The sequence below is a fragment of the Vulpes vulpes genome, chromosome 13 (assembly GCF_048418805.1).
Source record: "Vulpes vulpes isolate BD-2025 chromosome 13, VulVul3, whole genome shotgun sequence".
NCBI classification, from domain to species: Eukaryota; Metazoa; Chordata; class Mammalia; order Carnivora; family Canidae; genus Vulpes; species Vulpes vulpes.
The window spans coordinates 54,832,328-54,841,110 of record NC_132792.1 but is presented as its reverse complement, the minus strand read 5'-3'; the positions used below and the strand labels follow the sequence as shown (position 1 = coordinate 54,841,110).

At 35.0% G+C, this 8,783-nt stretch overlaps 1 non-coding gene across 1 annotated transcript; it reads left to right on the top strand.

The window, feature by feature from the left end:
* Positions 1 to 6,227: 6,227 nt before the first annotated feature.
* Positions 6,228 to 6,337, top strand: LOC112932633 (U6 spliceosomal RNA). Its single transcript, XR_003237518.1, has one exon. It is a non-coding gene; the product is annotated as a U6 spliceosomal RNA (small nuclear RNA).
* Positions 6,338 to 8,783: the final 2,446 nt, after the last annotated feature.

Genomic DNA, 8,783 nt, shown 5'->3' with positions numbered 1-8,783 from the left:
CAACCACTGAGCCACCCAGCATCCCTCTACCATCTGCTTTTTGTAAGAGTAAGATTGTGGTCATCATTTTGCAATATACATAAATCAAACCATCATATATGCTTAAACTTACACAGTGATATATGTCAATTGTTTTCCAATAAAAGTGGAAAAAAAGTAAAAGAGTAAACAATGGAAGCATAATTCTCATCTATCATGGAATGAGCAAATAACTTGTGCAATATGCACATAATGGGATATCAGGTATTAGTGAGAATGGACAAATGAAACCTACCTTGTGACAATATGGATTTTTTTAAGACCTGAAAATGTTATGTTAACCTCAGAAACATAATTTTTATAAAATAAAATCTTTTAAAAAATTAAAAATGAAAATAAAAATGGAGGCACATGTCTTCCTCTCCTGCTTCTTAATCTGCCTTCTGATCACATGTGTTTGCTTAAGGACAATTCATTAAGTTGTACACTTATGATCTGTGCACCACTATATATGTTATATGTCAAAGAAAGTTCCAAAATTTAAAAACACCACTTCTTGGGTATATACCCAAGAGAATTGAAACAGGAATTCAAATAGATCTTCATATATCTGTGTTCATAGCAACATTATTTATAATAACCTAACAATTGAAATAATCCTAATGTCCAATGACAGATGACTGGATAAACAAATGTGGTATATCCATACAATGGAATATTATTCAGCCTTAAAAAGGAATGCCATTCTGATACATGCTACATTCTGGAAGAAATTTGGAAATATTATGCTAAATGAAATAAATCAGACACAAAGGGACAAATATTGTATGTTTCTACCTGCAAAATGTTTTAAGTTTGGGCTTCTATAATGAAATACCATAAACTTGGTGGCTTATAAACAACAAATACTCATTTCTCATAGTTCTGGAGATGAGGAAGTCCAGTTCAGAGCACTGAAAGATTTTGTGTCTAATGTGAGCCCACTTTTTGGTTCAGGGAGAGTCATCTTGCTGTCTTCTCACATGGCAGAAGGGACAAGGTAGCTTTCTGGAGCCTCTTTGGTAAGGGTACAATACAATTCATGATGGTACCAATAAAATTCATGATGGTACAGTCTACCAAAGGCCCATCTCCTGATACCATCATATTGGGGACTAGTATTTAAACATATGAATTTGGGAGGGACAAAAATAATTCAGTCTATTGTATATGCGGTACCTAGAGTGGCTAAACTCATAGAGGCTAAAAGTAAAACAATATTTATCAGGGGCTGAGGGGAGAGAGAAATGGGAATTATTATTTTGTGGATATGGAGTTTCAGTTTGGGATGATGAAAAAGTTCTGTAGATGGACAATGATGATGGTTGCACAATAATGTGAATATATTCAATGATTAATGACACTGAATTGTTCATCTAAAAATGGTTTTACATATATTTTACCGTAATAAAAAAATTAAAAAGCAAAATAAAAATGGAGGCACATATCTTCTTCCCTTTTTAAAAATATTTTATTTATTTATTCATGAGAGACACACAGAGAGAGGTAAAGACATAAGCAGAGGGAGAAGCAGGCTCCCTGTGGGACCTGATCCAAGGACCCCAGGATCATGACCTGAGTGGAAGGCAGATGCTCAACCACTGAGCCATACTGGCATCCCTTCTCTTCTCTCTCAATGAGAATTTGCCTACCTGTTTACAGGATCCTCCAGACAAATTCTCACGTATTTCCTCCAAGTTGTTTCTTTTCAAGGCCACACAGTTTCCATTCTCAGGATCCATCTCTGGGATGCCCTTCTGCCTTTGGCCATATTTTTTACCTCAAGGCTACATGTCAAAATTTCCCTGGGCTGCCTCTATTTCCACTTTAGCAGTAGAAGAGAAAATCTTTAGAAGAATCTATTTGTTTAATATGATCAAGAGATTCGCGTTATTAACCACTATACATGAATGTCTTATATATGTTACATCATTTCCACACCAATATTCTAAAGTCTACTTCTTGCAGTGAAAACCCTGGAAACATTGAGCTAATTTCTTGTGTCTCTGAGTATAATACAATTCATTGACCAAACTTTGAACATTTATTTATACCTCCCCTATTTGTAAACAGACCTAAGACTAACTTTAAATGGCCAAATTCACAAAAGAATAATCTGGAAGCAATAGTTAGAATACTTCGTCATGTTATTTTCAAACAATACCAAAGACCTATTCAACTGAGCTAATACTCATTTATTTTTATCTGTATAATATCAAAAAACTTTGACCAAATTTTTCACTGAGTTTATTAATATTTTCACTGAATTTCCAGATGTTTTGCTTTCACATATTGGTGTCACTATATATCTTTATTTTCCCGTTACACTATGATTCCTATGTATAGTTTATTGCTGGGGGATAGCTACAGGGCAGGACAGATATTAAAACTATAGAGGATCTCATAAGATGTGAAGCTGAATATCTTTTTTTTTAGATTAGGTAACCTTTTTATAGCTTTGAGGGAAAACATGGATAGTACTCCTGTGTGTGTGTATGTGTGTGTACATTGACAAATAATTCTTTTATATTGAGAATGAGCAAAACCTGCCAACCATTGCAAGAAAACTCTAGAAGTTTTGGGCTTTTTTAATTTATAAGTCTGCCAGGTATCTTCATTATATGTACATATATCCCAACCATATATAACCTCAGAGGAATTAATACAGACTACTGGTTAAGAAGGTAGAGTTTTATAGGGTCGTGAGATCAAGTCCCACATCGGCCTCAGTGCCGAGTCTGCCAGAGACTCTCTCTCCCTCTTCTTCTGTACCCCTACTCACTGCGTGCACTCTCACTATTTCAAAAATAAGTAAAAGAAACTTAAAAAAAAAAGGTAAAGTTTTACTCTCAGCTCTGACCTTTCCTAGCTTTTCTCAGTTTCCTCATCTGTATTACAGTGATAAAAATTACTGCTTCCTTATGGAATGTTGAATAAAAAAGACTCAGCACCGTAACACACTCCTTTTATGTTACTGTTCATGTGGAGAATCAGGAAACTTGTCATTTTTAATCATGAAATAACTTCTACATCACCGACTTTGGGTCATCGTTCTCAGTTTAAATAAGCAATCCACTTTTCAGTGTGGTTATTTCAAAGGAGCAACATTTCATAGGCAGACTCTAGCCTGTTCAGACAAGAACAAAGAAGACAGAGTGGTTGGAGCAGAACAAGGATAGGAAGCTACGGCCATGGCAGGAGCTATAGTCAGAGCGGGAGGCAGAGAGTAGAGCCAACAATTTTGTTTTGTTCACAATATAGGCAGCAAAGCCAGGTATTTGGAAAAGCATGAATCTGGTCGCATTTTATTACTACACTACACTCTCCTACTAATTCATCCCTTTTAGAATGATGACATGTTCTACTTTAATTTTAATGATTTAATAATTCACCGCTTGAATTAGCTCATGGGAGATCATAATACCTCTTTCTCTTCGTTGTTGCAGGTGGTTTATTTGTTTCACTACCACCATTTGGAACTTGATAGAAGTTTTTAGTTTTTAATTGTATCTTCTTATGGTTTACCTGGATGGCATGAATTTGCTTTATTTAGGTTAAGAGGCAAAACGTTTTTCCCAAATGAAGTCTCTACAGTCCAGGTTCCTCAGTGACGGGTAGACTCCAGCTCCTTGGTGTAGGGAATGTAAAATCTCTGAACCTTCACTAAACCAACAACTGTTTGTTTGCTTGCTTGCTTGTTTTTAATGTCTCTGGTTACTAGACTCTGTCCCTTCTTTTTCTTAGAACAAAGAACTCTGGGATTCAGAGGCAAACATATATCCTTCTGTCCAGCTCTCAGATTTTAAGTCCTGTATTCTACTGAACAAGATGAAATTGTTCTAAAGTAAATCAAAACTAGCTTGTCAGAAGCTTGCTTCCGTGTTTCTAATGGTCTCTGGACTAATAAACAGCATCTAGATGGCATTTCTCAGTGTCTCAAACCATATTAAAACTTCCTTTTTGTGGAAGAACTAGATCTTTGCCTGAACTTTATTACCTGCCCGAAGACTTCAAGAGCTTCAAAATATATACCCTTTGGAAACTGTGTCGTATTCATTTTTTTTTCTCATATTGGAGTTTTGTTTTTCAAATAGTTCAAAAATAATGAAGAACTTGTTTTAAATATACATTCAACTTTTCATCTCAATATCTCCATCATGAGTGGACACAGTATCTTAGGGAGTTTAGACAGTTTCCTCAACTTAGTTATAGCCATAATAATCATAAACTGAAATTTTATAAAAATTCTCCTTTTATTTGGTCTACCTTGGTTCTTGAGTTAACCATTTTATAATTCATGAAAGTAGCAAATTCTTATAAATATTTCAGATACTATAGTTCTATATGAGGTTAAAAGTGTCCCTAATCTCAAAAGGAAATATTTTTAATTCTTTGGTGTCATTCTAGATCTTATCCTACACATACACTCAATCAGAGTATCAGTATACATTCATTACAATTCTGTTTATCTACCCTATTTTTCCTTCCTCCATCCTGTATCTCACTCCTATCCTCAACCCCAATTCAATCAGTTATGCAAAATTTTTATTTCTTTTCCTCTGGATTCTTTTATTCTTTTTAAAGATAAAAGCAAAAAAAATAAAAAATTAAAAAATTAAAAAAAATAAAGATAAAAGCAAAAGTGGCTCCAATGCAGTTTCCTCTAAGCCTTTTAAGCTAATTTAAAGTCACATAAGAAGTTATTTAGATATGTTTGAAGAAGCCAGAAGAAGAAATCGTTGAGGTTTACTGGAGCAGGGAGCACAATTTCACTCCAAAATAAAGGATAGAAGTCTATGGAATATGTGAGGGACCCCTGCTGTCCAGGCTCACCATCCTAGCACCTTCACTTCCCAGGATGACTGCCTGAGTTCCTCTACAAGGGCAGTGTCCCCTAACAAGTGTTCCTGCTTCAATAAGTTTTTCTCTGCCCTACATGTACAAGAGCAGAAAGACACCATATTTCAAATGTTTATCCCTCCCCTGGAAAATAAATGATCAGTCTTGACAATTAGATCTTCCACCTACATGTGGGACAGTAACTAGTAAAAGGAGAACAGGACTCAATGCAGCTGCAATTGAATTGTCCATAAGACAGGGAGGATGGGGTCTAGAACCTGACTTAACTACATACAGTGACAATCAATGACTGGGTATTTCTTATATATCTGAGATGTCGGCTGGGATAGTCTCTAAATATTGATGTAGAGTTAGGGCATATGCTTCATTTCATTATGTTTGCTTTTGACAACAAAACCAGGATCATACCATGCTTTTTTTTTTTTTTTATAAATTGGCTTTGTAAACAATAATTACCGAGATCTTCCCATGACTGTATATTCTGTTTCATACTTCACCCATTTCGCCAGAAGAGATGGTTCATATGTGTCAAAAAAAAAAAAAAAATGACAGATTAGTTGAAATGAAGATAAAGTAGTTCTTTTAATTGCTTCTAGTTTATTTTATTTTACTGATTTGATTTTTCACAGTTAAAATTTTAATGCATCTGGATTTGTATTATGGTTCAAGTGTGGGACCCAAGGTGAATACGAGTGGTTAGTCGCTTGTTTCCACACTTTTCCCTTGGTGCTTAGTAATGCCACCTTTGTCCTATAGGAAACCTCCTCATCTTTGAATACTTGCTTCTAACTTCTAGTTCATTAGTGGCAAATTGCTCTGCCTTAATTATTATATGCTTTATGATAAGTTTAGATAACTAGTAAAACAAAACTTCACTTAAGATTTTTCTACCAGATTGCCTTATTTGTAATTACCTAAATATTGTCTATATCCATGTTTATATTCGCCCTTTCTTATTCTTAGTGTTGTTTAACTCTTTTCTTTCTTTTTTCGTTGATGTGACTTTCTAGAAGATTTTCCACTGTTTGGTTTTGCTTCTGGTTTCAACTGGCTTTTTTTTTGTCTACTCAGTAAAGCCACTTTCAATTTTATTTTAAAAGCTTTTTTTTTTTTTTTTTTTTTTTTTAGTTTTTCCGTGTTTTTTCCTCTTTCATTAATTTTTCCTTTAAAAATTCTTTGTTCCTCAGGGGAAATTTAAATAACATAAAATCAAATTATAAATGACATAAAACCAAGTTACAAACGTTAACATGATTTCCCCTTTCATAATGTACACATATATCAAATCATCACGTTGTACACTTTAAAATCTTACAATTTTCTCAATTGCACTTCAATAAATAATAATAGTGCTCACTTCAGCAGCACATTTACCCAAATTGGAATTATACAGAGAAGATTAGCATGGCCCCTGCACAACAAGAATGACATGCAAATTCTTGAAGCATTCCATATTTTTCAATAATAAAATAAATATGCAAATAAATAATAATAATGAAATGAAAGCATTAAGAAGAAAACATGATTCTAAAACATTAATAAAGAAAATATCTCATGTCAAGAGTAAACTTCTTTTTAAATTCTCTTAGGTAAGTAAGCTTTACCAATTGAACTATGCTAGTAAGTAGATCTGCAATGAGCTTACGAGCAGATGACCTTCTACTGTAGAATTTGAAGATCAACAAAAATAATCCTGGGTGGCTCAATGGTTGAGCATCTGCCTTTGGCTCAGGGCATGATCCCGCTGTCCTGGGATCAAGTCCCACATCAGGCTCCCTGCATGGAGCCTGCTTCTCTCTCTGCCTATGTCTCTGCCTCTCTCTGTGTCTCTCACGAATAAATAAATAAATTCTTTAAAAAATAAAATAACCCTTCCAAAAATATCTCCTCTGCTATCTAAACTTGGCATTACATTTCATTTCTATGTAAATCAACATCCAACTATAAGGCTCATGGTTGCTGGATACCCAGAGTAGTTGTTCCTCTCAGCAATGGTTCTCAGACTTCAGCATTCCACAACAATGACTGAGAAAGCTCATTCAAAAGACAGATTGAGAGGGTTTAATATGGTGCCCAAGAATCTCACATTTAAATAGCTATTTCAGTTGATTCAGATAGCAATCATCCTAGAACCACTTTCTGAAAAATACTGCTGTAGAAGATAAATAGTTACCCACTCATTTACGGAAACAATCTCAGAGCTCTCTCTCTCTCTCTCACTCTTTCTCTCTCTCCATTAGCCCCTTTCTACTGGTGGATAATATAAGAGAAAGGACAGGAAAATCTCAGAGGGAGAAGCATTAGTGTGATGACATCTAACAGGAAACAGTTTTGAAGGTGCCAGATCAAGAAAGGATACAAATTATTTGAGTTTTGGGCAGCACTGTCCAATAGAATTTCCTGCAATGGTGGAAAATTTTTATATGCACACACTTCAATACAGTATCGACTAGTTATATGGCTTTTGAGAGTGTGAAATGTGGCTAGTCTAGCTGAGTAACTGAATTTCAAATTTCAAATTATATTTAATTTTAATGAGTTTTAATTGAAATGTATATAGTCACATGTGATAGTGGCTATCCTATCCAACAGCACAGGACTGGAGCTTTCTCTAGGGCTAGGATAGAGATATAGTGAAAAGAAAGTTGGTACTAAATTAAACTATTTCTAATTTACAATTTTACCGAAGGTCAGCTTGATTATTTAGGATCAGAGTATCTAATCTTGATATCATGCTACCAGGGAAAGTTGTAAAATCGGCAAAATGTATTTAACTAATAGTTCCTCTATCATTCTGCCAGTCAAATAAATTGCTTTCAATACAAAAAACCATTGAAGTGTATTTTCAAGAAATCTTAGTGACAGTTTGGCAAATGATAGGCAGAAGAAAAAATATTAGCGGTAAATATCCGTAGTATATTCTTCAAAGTCTGTCAAACTAAATTTTCAGTGGTCATTGAAAAATTTATTTTGAGTTTAGAAAATTTAAAAAGATTTTTGAGTGGGGAAATTTTATTAGTAATGGTGTTAACACTTACAGAACACTGACCAGATGAAAGGGAGTGTGCAGAGTACTCTACATACACATTATTTGACTTAACCCAGATGGCACCAACACATTGCTATTGATTCCTTTTTGAGATGAAAGAACCAAAAAATCAGAGAATTTAAGTAGCCTGCCCAGTGCGGCACAGCCAGTCAAGTTGAAACAAGCTCAGAAACAAAATCTCTGCCTCCAGATCATTATGCTATACTTCCTCTTTCCATTTAATCTTAGAATAGGGAATTTGGCCAAAAAAGTTCCTCAGGCATTTAGTATTTTTAAAAATCAATTCTATTGTGTGATGACTAAAACAATAAAATTTGAAATGCTAGTAAATTGTTCTAATGCTAATACTGTCTCTAAGGATGGCGATTTCTACCAAGAGCACGTCCTTCTATTTTACTGAGCATCTTGGTAAGTTGCAGCTTGTGATGATGAGACTGAGGTGAATTCCAGAATTTGAGGGCTGGGGAAGCCTCCCTTGAAGAGTGGGAAGAAACAGGGGCACCTGGTGGCTCAGTGGTTGAGCAGCCTGCTTTTGGCTCAGGTCTTGATCCCAGGGTCCTGGGATCAAGTTCCGCTCAGGGATCCTAGCAGAGAGCCTGCTTCTCCATCTGCTTATGTCTCCACCTCTCTCTCTGTATCTCTCATGAGTAAATAAATAAAATCCTTTAAAAAAATAAGAAAAAAGAGTGGGAAGAAACAAATTCCTAAGGCGGTTCTGAGGTAAGGAATGAGAGATGGAATTGAGGAGGAAAGAGAAAAAAGAAGAATCATTGAGTTTTAAGAGAATAAAGCCAACATGGATTAAAAGGCCAGTGATATTCTTGTGTGGCTGGTGGCTCAGGGACATTTCAAAATC